This window comes from Anabrus simplex, chromosome 3 (assembly GCF_040414725.1).
Source record: "Anabrus simplex isolate iqAnaSimp1 chromosome 3, ASM4041472v1, whole genome shotgun sequence".
In the NCBI taxonomy this organism is placed as follows: Eukaryota; Metazoa; Arthropoda; class Insecta; order Orthoptera; family Tettigoniidae; genus Anabrus; species Anabrus simplex.
The window spans coordinates 468,914,088-468,928,600 of NC_090267.1; positions in this window are offsets into that span (position 1 = coordinate 468,914,088).

The window sequence follows — 14,513 nt, forward strand, 5'->3', positions numbered from 1 at the left end:
TGGAACATTCCACAAAATCAATTGAGACACAACCATTGGCCACCCGGTATAGTGCCAGTTCCTCAGTAATCTGATAGAGAAGAACGGAAATTGACATACGGGAACTAGGAAGTGTGAAACGATAGGAAAATGTAACTTCCGATGTTTAGTTACAGATTTCGGAATATATTCATCATTATTTGTGTAGAATATGGAGCTTCTATATTTATCATTTTGTGTCAGAAAGAACATTATAAAAATATTTTTTTAAATATTATTAAAAATTCCCTTAACTCATGTACCTCTTTCTGTGAAAGTAATCAAACCAGGCCCAAGAAACTTTGGATGCAAAATGTTTAAAACTTTTTCGAGCTGATGAAGTAAAATTATTGTCCTTTTGTTTACAGGAGTTGAGAATTGTTTTATATCATAGTCGAAAACTGAAATTTTCTGTAAAATTTTCAGTGCAATTCAAGGTTGCCCCAAGGAACTAATTAAGGTTTCTGATTAAATGTACTTCCACTACCAGATCTATATAGTGTCTAAGAGACTAAGTATCAGGTTTCAAATATATTGATGTGATAGTTTCTCAGAAAAAGTACAAAATTTCAAAAAATATGAAAACCAAAACGATTGTTTGACTGGTAGCTGGCATCTAATGCAAATCAGTGTGCAGAGTTATGTTTAAACCTCTCTTGCCTCAAGTATGACTCCAGCATAATAATTGATAGAGCAAATTCTTCAGGAAAAGTTTGAAAATTTTTAAGCATAAAAGTGAAAATTGATGTTGTTTTGAGCCTATCTCACTTTCGGGTTCCCTTAATTGACTGTTAATTGCATCATGGTAAAATGCACACCCTCGAAAGCCCAATATTTACCATTTAAATATGTAAAAACAACAACAACAACAACAACGACGAAGAAGTGTGACAAAGTGCAAAAATGTCAGTTTATTGATAGAACACACATTTTATGTTGAAATAAGATTCTGAATTCGACTGCTTTTAGAAATTTAAGACTGATCAAATTAATGTTACCAATATCAATTATATTAGTACATATTTCAGTAGTTGTATTCATGAAGATTGGGAATCAACCGAAGAAATTAAATGTAGAATTGAAATTGCTACAAATTCTTTCTGTTGATATAGAACAGTTTTAGATTATTTTTGAATTGATTATTTTGAGACTAAGGATGTGTTATTTATATTTGAACTGTGTTTCTGTACGGCATGAAGAGCTTGATGCAGAAAAGTCCAATCATAATATAAGCATTTTTAAGATGTGGGCATGTTATCACCTATCAATAGTTGCCTAGACTGATCGAGTAAAGAATGGAGAAATACAAATAATTGGTACAAAAACAGTCTTATTTATGTCACATAAAGAGAAATCCCCAGCATAAAATTCTTCTTCATAGTAAGTTAGCAATATAATTGAGAAAAGAAAGAAATGAATTGGCTCAAAAGTATAGAACGTTGGTCTCTATAGAGCAGTGGTATTCAAAGTGTGGTACACGTACCACTAGGGTTCGCGGGTTCGTCTCATCGGATAGGCAAATTTATAGTAGCTCCAAACTGTTTTCGATGAGTAGATCAGAAAAGAGTTGAGCCAGCTCATTTTCAATAAAATTTTGTTTTGATTTGGTGTTTCTGCCTACAACTGCACAGAATTCCCTTTCTAAAGTATTAATTGACTAGGTATGTAAAATTACTTACTTATGCTACATTGCTCTTTTTTAAATATTTAGTTTCGAAATCCACTCAATCACTTCAATTTTTCTTCAGTAAGTGTGTATAGCTCCAGTATAATAGTAAATTGAGCACAAATAATATCGGTGGTAGGTAATGAAGTGGGCGAGTTGGCCGTGCGGTTAATTGCGCGCAGCTGTGAGCTCGCATCCGGGAGATAGTGGGTTCGAGCCCCACTGTCGGCAGCCGTGATGATGGTTTTCTGTGGTTTCCCATTTTCACACCAGGTAAATGCTCGGGCTGTACCTTAATTAAGGCCACGGCTGCTTCCTTCCCATTCCTAGGCCTTTCCCGTCCCATCGTCGCCATAACACCTATCTGTGTCGGTGCGATGTAAAGCAAAATAGCAAAAAAAATAGGTTATGAAAACTCATGCGAAGACCACGTTTCTCCATCTGCCCTGTGAAGACTCCAATAGTCGAAAAATTGGGCTATTATTAAGGAATGAAAATTGCAGGAATAGTTCTTCGGCCATTGTTAACCTTTTAGTTTTTGGCCTTTTCTGTAAACTATACTCTGAAGTAGTTACGAAATTTCCCTTGCCTAGTGACGATATACATACAGAGGCAGTTCGTGACATTTTACTCTGACAGGCCTGTGTCGCCATATCTTTCCCCTCCCTAGTTGGTCCAGTTTTCACTGACCAGCACTATGATACTTTTATATGAATAATAATAAGAAACGAGTGTGGTTTCAGACCACAGAGGGGCTGTCAGGATCAGATTTTCAGTATCCGCCAGGTAAGTGAAGAATGCTACGAGGGGAATAGACAGTTGTGTTAATGTTTCGTAGATCTACAGAAAGCATATGACAGGGTACTAAGGGAAAATATGTTTACCATACTGGGGACTATGAGATTAAGGGTGTATTATTAAAATCAATCAAAGGCATTTATGTTGACAATTGGGCTGCAGTGAGAATGGATGGTAGAATTAGTTCTTGGTTCAGGGTACTCACAGGGTATAAACAAGGCTATAATCTTTCACCATTGCTGTTCCTAGTTTACATGGATCATCTGCTGAAAGGTATAAAGTGGGAGGGAGGGATTCAGTTAGGTGAAAATGTAGTAAGCAGTCTGGCCTGTGCTTGGTCTTAATGGCAGATTGTGCCGACAGCGTGCAGTCTAATATCTTGGAACTTGAAAATAGGTGCAATGAGTATGGTATGAAAATTAGTCTTTTGAAGACTAAATTGATGTCAGTAAGTAAGAAATTCAACAGAACTGAATGTCAGATTTGGGATACAAAGCTAGAACAGGTAGATAATCTCAAGTATTTAGGATGTGTGTTTTCCCAGTATGTTAATATAGTAAGTGAGATTGAATCAAGGTGCATTAAAGCTAAAGCAGTGAGCTCGCAGTCGCGATCAACAGTATTCTATAAGAAGGAAATCAGCTCCCGACCAAATTATCATTACATAGGTCTGTTTTCAGACCAACTTTGCTTTACGGGAACGAAATCTGGGTGGACTCAGGATATATTATTCATTATTATTCATAAGTTGGAAGTAACAGACTTGAAAGTAGCGAGAATGATTGCTGGTAAAACAGATGGGATCAATGGCAGGAGGGTACTCGGAATGAGGAGATAAAGGCTAAGCTGTACGCATAAATCTGCTCGGTGGTGGGGTCATATGAGGCGAATAGATGAGGATAGGTTACCTAAGAAAATAATGGACTCAGTTATGGAGGGTAAAAGAAGTAGAGGTAGAGCAAGACGACGATGCTTAGACTCATTTTATAACGATTTAAAGATAAGAGGTATAGAACTAAATAAGGCCACAGCACTAGTTGCAAATAGAGGATTGTGGCGACATTTAGTAAATTCACAGAGGCTAGCAGACTGAACGCTGAAAGGCATAACGGTCTATAATGATGATTTATGTATCATAATAATAATAATAATAATAATAATAATAGTAATAATAATAATAATAATAATAATAATAATAATAATAATAATATTGAGGCACTACCAGACAGTTATTCGCCCCTACGCCACAGAATGCTTGATGCTGAACAGAACAGGATTGTTGGAAAAAGTGGAGGTTCAGGAGAGGAAGATCTTGTGAAAGATACTAGGACCGATCAATGTTGTTGGCGAGTACAGAAGGCGACCAAACCAGGAGCTATACAGTTATACTGAAAAAATCTCAGATGTTGCCAGGAAGAGGCGTCTGACCTTCTACTGACGAAGATGAACCAAAGTGGGATGACCTATCAGTTTCTCAACTACTGGACAAACAGGAAGATAGGGACACCATGGCTAACAGAAGTGAAGAAAGACATGCAGAAACTGGGAGTAACTGAAACCATCAGAAACCGAGCACCTCTCAGAAAAATAATCAAACAAAAGGGGTTTAAGACAGAGCAACATGTAAAAAAAAGAGGTGGTGCCCTTTGGACAAAGGAAAGAAGGGAGAAGCATAGCCAGAGAACGTGCGAGTATTGGGTAAATGTCAAGTCCCTCTCCAAGCAGAAAAGTTGAACATCGTGGTCCTTAGTTGACGCATTCGAAGAAAGAATAATAATAATAAAAACAACAATACTACTACTAATAATAATAATCCGGTGACACTGGCTGAATGGAAATCTGCTTGCACTACAACATTAAGTAATTGATTAAATAATTAACTACATTAAATTTGCGTTTATGCACACACATTAACAGATTAACAGCGAATGCAATTCCGACTACAATTACACTGCACTGTTTTACTGATCACAATCGTAAGTGATAATAACGAGAGCCCTGCAGGGATTCATCCGCGGATATCCTCAAAGTTTGAGCCTTGGCAGATGCAAATTGTGCGGGAGTACGGATAATTTTCCTGATAATTCCTAAACATTTTCACTCAGGTATATTCTAATTTTTCTTTGTGTTTAGGCGACCCTTGGCATTGGCACCGTATGAGAGAATGGTGATATATGTAGTTTTGAGACTGTAAAGCAACAAATCTGACCGAAGCCTAACTGACATTACATGATGTGGCCTCTTTAAGTCGTGAATTCAGGTAAGTCTTTTGCAGAACTCTCCAGGTGGAACGGTCTTGAACAGTTCTCTGCCAGGTAGCACCAGCTATTCTCTTGATGTCTTTATTCCATCTGTCTGGCGGTCTTCCTCTAGGCCTCTGACGATCTCTTGGACTCCATTATGGCAGTAGCTTCGTCCATCTGTCATCTTCCCTTCGAGCAACATGTCCAGCCCATTGCCATTTCAAGGTGGCTATTCTCTAAAGAATGTCATTAACTTTGGTGGCTGATCTGATGTCATCTGCTCTCTTCTTATCTTTCCTTGTAAAATCCAGCATTGACCTTTCCATTCCTCTCTGCGCTGTCGTTCAGTGTCCAGGTTTCACAGCCATAAGTCAGCAGAGGTAGAATGCACTGATCGTAAACTTTTTCCTTCAGATTTAATCTGAAGAAAGTTGAGTTTCTTCCATACGCCTGCCGTCCTACCTTAATAAGCCGCAAAATTTATGGTCCTTTATCACCTTTCCTATTTATCAATTGGCCCAACTGACATTCTATAACAGCGTATTGTTGATGTTCTGGGAACTGACCTGGGAAGAGTCTTTTTGACTCTAGCAAATGGGAGTGAGATGCGTCGTTGCAATCCATCTAGCAACAATAACATAAGGACTCCGAAAGCTTGAGTTCTCTAGCCTCTCTCAGTTCAACTCCAAGCTCATAACCTACAAGAGATGCCCCTGTTAAGCCGAGCAACCCAGTTGAAAGTTTGGGTACTCAACCCCGGCTGGAAACTGGGTCGAGGAACCGATCAGTGCGGGATGATCACCGATTTGCCATTGAAGCAGGCGCGGTGATTAAGCTTCACACCCTCTAAGTCAAATGATGAATGACATTGAGGTTAATAAATTTATTAGTCTAAAATTCTTTAAACAAATCATCAGCAACAGCACTCCTAGACCTGTGTCAAAGTAGAATACAGCACGTTTCGTAGTGGATGGTACCTCGTGAATCTAAACCTCCTGGACATCTGCTCAACTGGGCTAGTTGGATGTCAATGGTTTGAGGAGTCGTACTGGAAGATCTAGGGACAACCTGAAGTGGTGAGGGTATTTAGGAAAACAGACAGAACTTTGTTGGAAGAAACAAACTACCCCATTATGTATAACTGTCAACTTTGCCCTGTCCAGTTTATACTTCAAGACCTCGTTCAAGCGACCAAAGAGTGAATTGTTGTCGCTGATTATTGGATGGACTCAGTTTGACCGAACGAATTATACCTGAAAAGTGCCGTGTATTTTGTGTAATGTAACGTGGACCTTATGAATATTTGCATCATGTATATTTGTACTCTCCGTATTTTATTAACGCTCTGACGCGAAATAATACTAATCGTTATTTTAAAGTTCACGAACTTCTTTCAAAGACCTTTACGACAAAAGGATGTTATGACCAAACCAATACGCGTGCCCTACCATTTATTAAAATATTCCAAAACCTTCCTCGTAGAAATGCCAATTTTTCTGCTTGATGGAACTTCGGCTCATTATTCGGGTTATGTTTAATAATTCAAACTGCAATCGCCGAGGTGAGTGGTTCATACGGTTGAGGAGCTAGCCTTCTGAACCTAACTTGGCGGGTTCGAATCTGGCTCAGTTCGGTAGTATTCGAGGTGCTCAAATAAGTCAGCCTAGTGTCGGTAGATTTACTGGCACGTGAACGAACTCCCGCGTGACTAAGTTCCGTCACCTCGGCGTCATCATAAACCGTAAAAGTAGTTAGTAGGACATAAAAACAAATAACGTTATTATTATTAAACTGCAATCCGGCTATTTCTAGCCATACACTACACGCAAATTTGTCGAGACGTCAACTATGCGTGACTCCTATGAACCTTATATTCAGATGGGGCTTCCTGTTTTCATTTTTTGTATAAACGGCTGTGTTTCTTGCAGGTTTTCACGCCCCATCCTAAAGAGTTGGGGCGGGCCACCTAGAGGGCGTGACCCTCTCCCTCACCAGGATAAACGGCTATTGATAGAATAGGCCAAATAGGTAAAATGTGTAAGGCGATTTTTATTTTTTATTTTTACAATTTGCTTTAAATCGCACCGATACAAAAGGGTCTCTCTCTCTCTCTCTCTCTCTCTCTCTCTCTATATATATATATATATATATATATATATATACATACATATATATATTTATTGTTGTCTTGATAAAGTCCAGTCAGCATTGAATTTCACAATGGATTCACTGTGAGTTCACTGTGAAATTCAATGCTGACTGGGAGGGTTGAATAAAACGAAATACAAGTGCGTTAATAATTAAATATGAAGCTTTCTCAGTAATGTAATTAAATAAAACAAGCTGTTGGGCACTTTTCCGACAGTAAATATGTTTTGAAAAACATTTAGGACTGTTGGTATGCGAACATTTCTAAAAAATACAAGTGGTACGCAGTTGCTAAAAGATTAGGAACCCCTGCTCTATTGAATAGGTATTTAGAAGAAAATAAGTAGCTATAATACTTTTATAACTCATAAATTTCATTCGATATTTCAATGGGCCTTTTTCATAATTTGTACCGTACATCAAGACGAATAAGCCAGTAAACATTTGCAGGCCAATTCGTAGCATAAATATAGGACCTGGAGTTCATTAACTGATTTTCGCTAGTGATCGTACACTGCAGGGTTTCCCAAACTTTTGGTGTGGGTCCCGTGGTGCAAATCCCGGTTACTCCATGTGAGATTTGTGCTGGACAAAGCGGAGGCGGGACAGGCTTTTCCCCAGGTCCTCCTATTTTCCCTGTCATAAATCATCACAGTAACACTCTCCATTAACATTTCATATCATCTATCATTCATTAATCATTACCCCAGAGGAGTGCGACAGGCTTCGGTAGCCGGCACAATTGCTATCCTCCCCGCTAGATGGAGGTTTTATTCATTCCATTCCTGACCCGGTCGAATGAATGGAAACAGGCTGTGGATTTTCATTTACTTTCCTTCAGATTTAAATGTAATTTCATTTACATAAATATAAAGTAACAATGTGTCAGGTGGTGGTGGTGTTGATTGTTGTTTTAAGAGGAAGTACAACTAGGCAACCATCCTCTGTATAACACTAATCAGAGGGAAAGGGTGGAAGGGATCCGACACTTCGAGAAATGAAGATATCCGCCAAAGGAAGACAAGGGCCACGAAGGGCGTGAAAATTAAAGACTCCCTAGCCCTCGAAAACCTAATAGCGTCGGGGTCGGAAGAGAACAAGAGTTGACCAAGGGAGGTCGGATTGTATAGATGAATGTGAGGAGCCTGGCACAAGTAAAAGGAAGCAATGCCAGGTCTCAGCTGAGGGCCCCGTGGTCGCCAGCCCACGCTCCAAAGTTCAGAGCCCCTGAGGCCCCTTTCAGTCGCCTCTTACGACAGGCATGGGTGTTATTCCACCGCCCCCACCCACAGAGGGAAAACAATGTGTCAATTGGCTAATAATTACAGCAGTATGGATCTGGAAAGTTACTTGAGAAAATTCACTTGGTATGTTGTTGGAACAATGGGGCGGAGAGTGCTGTTTCCCAGAGACCAAGCGTTTTACAAACGTAGTCAGCCGAACCGAAGATCAGCCTCTACATTAGCTCCCTTTCTGTACTTCGTTTTCATTTGTGTGAGATCAGAAAAGGTACACTCACACAGACATGTTGTCATGAAAGGCATTAAATGCAGTATTTTCTTTCTAGAAATTGTAAGGTATAGGTAGAGATCTTCATGGATGCGGATATCCGAGGATTTCGTGTCTTGGTGGATACGAACTGTATGGCAGCGCGGATAATTTTGTTGATAATATCTGAACAATGACGTTTCCTGATTTTCACTCAAGTATTCTCTTATTTTTGCTTGTGATTAGGCGATCATTGACAGTTGTTTGGGAAAATGGTGATATGTGAAGAGTCTTGAGACCATAACGCCGTAAATCTGACCCAAGTCTACCCGGCTCCTTCCCGCAATTAATGGCAGGAGAGAACAAAGGTCAATACGTCGGTAGCTGTAGCAAGAGGAAAACCCTCACAACCCTGTGACTCCAGGGGTTCTGGTGCCAGGTGTGAGGCCTATGTTGACAGATCTATCCGTTTCAATACCTTGGATGTAATATGCCGTAGTCAAATATTTCCAATATCCGCGGTTAACAATTCGCGGATGCGGATGAGGGAAGTGCGGATACTATTTTGTATATCCGCGCAGGGATCTAGGTATAGGGGATGTCATGGACCCAAAAGTTGATAAGAAACGTGGAGTTGTGATACAAGGTCTGCACATGTTACAGCCAACTTGTACCACTTATCGGCCAAGAATTACATATACTGTATCAAAGCTATACAGCAGTAAAGACGTAGTTCCTAAATTTAGAATAACGATCAATGAAGATGTGTACAATAAAATTTCGCACTTTAAATTCTTACAACTTACATTATTATTCCGGATCCCTTGGATTATCGTCCGCGAACCACACTCAGAGAATGACTGATCTACTGTATTATATGCCAGTCGCCGATTGGCTCTTGGCTGTATTTTGAGTTGCTGTGTGACTGGATGAACACACTACGTGATTTGCGACGAACGTCGAGGGAGAGGAAGAATGGGGATGGAAAGTGCTGATCGCATGAGGGGTGCTCGTTGAAGGATGAAAACAAGTGAGAATGATGTACACTCGGTCATATGGCTAGTGTAATGGGTAGTGGTGTTGAATACATTAAGAGAAGTTGGGGAGTGAGTTACAAATGGAGTTACGGATCAGTGGAGGGCTAAAGAACGCGAGGGGACAAAATGGGAAAAACTAATGGAAATGTGGGAAACAGTCTGCGTTAAGCGAAAAGAGGGGACTAGGTAACAGAATACTGCGTAGCTGGCGCATTATTTAGATTGAGAAGATAACTAAAGATGAATACCAAAGGGTGGACTGTAAAGAGTCGATGCTCTGAGAAATAGAAAATAAATCCACAGCTAGCCCATCAGGCAAGCACTTCAATGTTAAAAACACACCAGGGATATGAGCTAAGAATTTTAGCTAAATAAAATATAATAAAGTATGAGAATATATTCTTTATTCCTAAAAATTGAAATCCTTTTCTTGATCATCGTTAACCGGTCGATTAAATTAGCTGTTTGCCTTTTTTTTTTTTACCAATACGAACGCTCATGCGAGTCAATGCAAAGTTCCACTTAAGCACTTATAAGTACTTTCCGTGTGTACATTCTTCAAAAACTCAAAAAATACCTCAGGGTATTGAACAAAGGAATAAATTGCAGAAAAATTATGTAAATATGTTAGTTTGTCTAGGATTCAAATCAAAGCGAAAACGAGTGAAGAAACAATGATTTTTAGACTGTCTTTCCGGAACTGCATTTAGGCCGGGAGGGTTTTTCGAAATTTGTTTCCTCGGTTTGATAGAGCTATCCAAGACTCACAATTAGAAGTTTTCCCGGGCCCTTTAACCATTCCACGTTCGGCACATTTGAGGAAATAGCTTAATTTAAAGTTTTTTGTAGTATGATGCTGGTGGTGGTGGTGATTATTGTTTTAAGAGGAAGTACAACTAGCCAACTATCCTCTATATAACACTAATCTGAGGGGGAAAAGGAAGGGATCCGACACTTCGAGAATTGAAGATATCGGTCAAAGAAAGACAAGGGCCACGAAGGGCGTGAACATGAAAGACTCCCTAGCCCTCGTAAACCTAATAGCGTCGGGGTCGGAAAAGAACAAGAGTTGACCAAGCGAGGTCGGATAGGATAGATGAAAGCGAGGAGTCTGGCATATGTAGTATGAGGTCATCTACTGTGTCTGCTATTAATTTTTTCAACATTAAAAGAGAGAAAACTTATTATAGTGTGTCATATAAATGGCCCCTTTGAACAAGGACACGGTGTAACCTTTAATACTCATGCAAGGCGACCAGGAAATTAGCGTCTTTTAAGAGTAAATGGAAGAGTAGTTTCGGATGGTGTTAAATCAATCTGGGAATCAAAACTCTCTGACCAACACTTAATTAGGTAATGTTTTCGATATACAGTACAAACAGTTGTCATGCATTTATCGTACAATTAATCTTGTTCTGTTTAGAAGCTCTTGTGATTTATTTTTAGATACTCAATAACATTACAATTGTTCCAGATTTTGATTTATGGACATGCGAAGGAACGCCGCTTAATTGTAATCTGGTCAGAAACTTTATAGGAAATTGAAGAGTTTCATTTTCATATTCAGTAATTATTTAACTGATATGCGTTCTGGTTTATCCGGGTGTAAGAACTATAGGGGCAAGAATGGCAATTTTTGACGCATTTATAGCATCTTCTAGTGATTCACATTTATTCCCTTAAATTTCAGGGACAAAGTCTTACTTCGTGTTGGTAAAGGGTGGTAAATCAATAGCACATTGCTATAGCGGTTCATTATTCACTAAAGGATATTCATTAGCAGTTTCTAGCAAAATATCAGTAACTCTTCTGTTTTATCTCACGTACCATTCAACATAAAATATTTTATATTTTATATGGAATTCCCCAAGATAACTTTCATAAGTCCGTTAACCCACATCACTCATTGATGTTTCATCCCATATGATCAGTTTTGTTGACCGAATACCATCTGCTGTTCTATTGTTCATTTTTGAAGATGAAACAGAAGCTTCATGTAATTTCAGTGGCAACTTAATCTGATGTGTACCGTACGGCCATCGGGTAATAACATAATAGTAATTCTAGTCCATACCAAGTGATGTTATTTCCAAATCCAAATCAGTGAATTTCTGGATGTCTTACTCGCTTTCACCTTTACTTATCACAGCAACCATGAACATGGGCAACAAAGCATATATGTGCGCTCTGCTGCAACACCATAGAAAATGTTTCCAATAAAAAGACAGAATGTTGGAGCCACGGAATGCAAATAAAATGAAAGCACAGAGAAAGCTTGGACAGGATTACATATCTGTAACAGGGAAAATTTCCTCTTGCAGGAATCATTCTGCCATTTTGGCGTACCTGTCGATCTGAATGCAGCGTATTTACAAAGGGAAGGCAGAGGGTTATTGACGACGAACACCGGAAAGCTGGTTCCTTGCAGCTACAAACTTCTTTCATATCAAAATGTGTGTTTTTACTAGCAAATCAAAACCTCTTTCCCTCACAAATTAGTAAGAAAACCAAAACAGCGATTAACCTTGATGGAAATCGAGCATGTAGGACTCTAATTATAAGTAATCGCTGTTCCAAAACAGCTTCATTGAATGCACAGAAAATGGAAGGCCTTTCTCCGAATGATAATCGTAGTAAACCTATATTGAAAATAAACTTGAAGTGCACTTTGACGCTCATGAAGTTTCCTAACAGGAAACACGTAATTCCGGAGCTGTCTGTCACCAAAATATATTAACTTTACTCTGAAAAGTGTGTGCAGGAAACAAAATTTTTCCTTTGAAGCTCTGCATTGTATTTTTAAATACTAAATCGTTTCGATTATATCGATTATTATGACATTAGAAATTTTGGTTTCGTCGGTAAATGTTGATAAACGAGTCGGATTCTGTATCTGGATTTTTAAAAGCATTGTTTACGGCGTTTTACACTGACTGACAGAGCAAATGCAACACTAAGAAGGAGTGGTCAGAACTTTATGCCAATTGCAGGGTAGACTGACGTCACTGAGGTATGCTCATGATGTGAAATGCGCCGCTGTGCTGCGCACGTAGCGAACGATAAATGGGACACGGCGTCGGCGAATGGCCCACTTCGTACCGTGATTTCTCAGCCGACAGTCATTGTAGAACATGTTGTCGTGTGCCACAGGACACGTGCATAGCTAAGAATGCCAGGCCGCCGTCAACGGAGGCATTTCCAGCAGACAGACGACTTTACGAGGGGTATGGTGATTGGGCTGAGAAGGGCAGGTTGGTCGCTTCGTCAAATCGCAGCCGATACCCATAGGAATGTGTCCACGGTGCAGCGCCTGTGGCGAAGATGGTTGGCGCAGGGACATGTGGCACGTGCGAGGGGTCCAGGCGCAGCCCGAGTGACGTCAGCACGCGAGGATTGGCGCATCCGCCTCCAAGCGGTGGCAGCCCCGCACGCCACGTCAACCGCCATTCTTCAGCATGTGCAAGACACCCTGGCTGTTAGAATATCGACCAGAACAATTTCCCGTCGATTGGTTGAAGGAGGCCAGCACTCCCGGCGTCCGCTCAGAAGGCTACCATTGACTCCACAGCATAGACGTGCACGCCTGGCATGGTGCCGGGCTAGAGCGACTTGGATGAGGGAATGACGGAACGTCGTGTTCTCCGATGAGTCACGCTTCTGTTCTGTCAGTGATAGTCACCGCAGACGAGTGTGGCGTCAGCGTGGAGAAAGGTCAAATCCGGCAGTAACTGTGGAGCGCCCTACCGCTAGACAACGCGGCATCATGGTTTGGGGCGCTATTGCGTATGATTCCACGTCACCTCTAGTGCGTATTCAAGGCACGTTAAATGCCCACCGCTACGTGCAGCATGTGCTGCGGCCGGTGGCACTCCCGTACCTTCAGGGGCTGCCCAATGCTCTGTTTCAGCAGGATAATGCCCGCCCACACACTGCTCGCATCTCCCAACAGGCTCTACAAGGTGTACAGATGCTTCTGTGGCCAGTGTACTCTCCGGATCTCTCACCAATCGAACACGTGTGGGATCTCATTGGACGCCGTTTGAAAACTCTGCCCCAGCCTCGTACGGACGACCAACTGTGGCAAATGGTTGACAGAGAATAGAGAACCATCCCTCAGGACACCATCCGCACTCTTATTGACTCTGTACCTCGACGTGTTTCTGCGTGCATCGCCGCTCGCGGTGGTCCTACATCCTACTGAGTCGATGCCGTGCGCATTGTGTAACCTGCATATCGGTTTGAAATAAACATCAATTATTCGTCCGTGCCGTCTCTGTTTTTTCCCCAACTTTCATCCCTTTCGAACCACTCCTTCTTGGTGTTGCATTTGCTCTGTCAGTCAGTGTAAATAAAAATTTAAGATATTTTTCTGATGAGGCATGGTGTTGCTTAAGTGGTCACGTTACTTCACAAAATAATAGATACTGTGGCACAGAAGATCCTTGGTTAATTCAAGTCAACGTGAAATAGCTCCAGCATACAGTACACTAAAATTTCATGTGATGTCATGAAGGTTAGAAATGAACAGGAAGGTGTTTATAGAATTGCATTGAGTTGAAAAAAAACTTTTGACATAATAAACTGGGAACGATAAATGTATGAAGAAAGTAGGAATTGACTTTAAATATAGGAGGCTCACCTGGAAAATTAACAAGAACCAGTGTACAAATGTAGTGGTGAATAGATGTACAAGAATGGCAAGAATTTAAAAAGAAGTGAGGCAGGATTGTCCACATTCACCATATATTTCCAGTTTGTTTCTTGAAGAAGCAATATGTGTTTTAAAGGAAAGGTCTGAAGGAATAAAGAAAAATGGGAAAAGAATCCACAGTTCCACAGTATTAGACTTTCTGATGACATTTTCATTGTAGCAGACACTGAGAAGGAATTAAATAGAATGTTGACTATTCTGTGCGATACCTTGAAACATTACAAATTTAAAAATCAACAGTAAAATAATCAAAACTTTACTTGTGAGCAAAAATGGCAGGGAAGTTGATACAAACATAAGAATAGGAAATTCCAGAACAGAACAAGTGCAACATTTCTGTTACTTAGGAAGCATTATAACTGAAGATAATAGATGCACCAAGGAAATCATTAGCTCTTGCTATA